General features: G+C 36.8%; 1 pseudogene; it reads right to left on the reverse strand.

Moving 5' to 3' along the window:
* Positions 1-547: 547 nt before the first annotated feature.
* LOC112916534 (small ribosomal subunit protein uS12-like) lies at positions 548-979 on the reverse strand (annotated as a pseudogene).
* Between the last annotated feature and the right edge of the window lie 210 nt (positions 980-1,189).

Genomic DNA, 1,189 nt, shown 5'->3' on the forward strand with positions numbered 1-1,189 from the left:
AATTTACTAATCCCTTTAGTCTGGAGCTCAGGAGGAAACTGTTTAGGTGACAGAGGTTTGAGAGTTATCAGTGTACAGGGAGTAAAGTTATAGGAATGGTGAACAATGAAGAATTCTACGGATACTAACATGGAAGGTAAAGGACGGGAAGAGGAGAGATGGAGGCATGAAGATTGTCAAGAAGAAGAGGTGGAAGAGGGAAACAATGAAAGAATATTACTTATCAAGACATGGTTTAAATCAGCGGTTTCCAAACCTTTTAAATTATGTATTCAGTCAGTAATTTTTTGAACAATCCCCATGTATATTTACTTATGGATTGTATATATATAATATTTTAATCTATGTAATATATATTAATAGACCCTGAGATCATGACCTAAAGCTGAAACAAAGAGTTGGACCCTTAACAAACTGAGCTATCCAGGCATTCCAAAGACACATATTTTCTTTTGACTTTTTAAAAGATGCCTTTTGTTTTATTATTATTATTATTGGTTTTGGGGCATATGAAAATTTATTATTGTCATGTTTTCACCATCAAAACTTATGATCTTGATCTTTCCTTTCTGCCTTTGTACAAGGCCAAAAGAGAGACACTGGCTACTTTGACAATCTTAAAGTGAACTCCAGGAATGTCACCAACAGCATGATCTTTGTGACCAAATACAGCAACCAGAATCTCATAATTTTCCTCAATAGAATTCAAACAACCATTATTGGGTAGAAAGCCTGTGATTCTTTTTGCCATTCTTGATCAGCTGGACCCTGACACCTTCCTAATGGCAGAATTTGGCTGTTTGGCTTCAACTACTACTTTTTCCAGCACAATTCCCTTTGTATGGGAAGCACCTCCAAAAGGGTTGACCTTCACAGCTGTGCCCAAATGGGCTTTCTTGCACTGTTCGTCATGCTACTTCTAATCTGATCCATGGCTGTGGAGCTTCCTGGCAGTACACAGACTGCAACACTTGCCCATCCTGCCTGTGCCACTGGCCTAAGAAAAGAGTTATTAATTTTTAAGTTATCTCTATACTCAATGTGGGGCTCAAACTCACAACCCCTGAATCAAGAGTTGCATGATCTTTATTTTTTTAATTTTTTTATTATTTATTTTTTATTTATTTTTTTTATTGGAGTTCAATTTGCCAACATATAGCACAACACCCAGTGCTCATCCCATCAAGTG

The sequence above is a fragment of the Vulpes vulpes genome, chromosome 3 (assembly GCF_048418805.1).
Source record: "Vulpes vulpes isolate BD-2025 chromosome 3, VulVul3, whole genome shotgun sequence".
NCBI lineage: Eukaryota > Metazoa > Chordata > Mammalia > Carnivora > Canidae > Vulpes > Vulpes vulpes.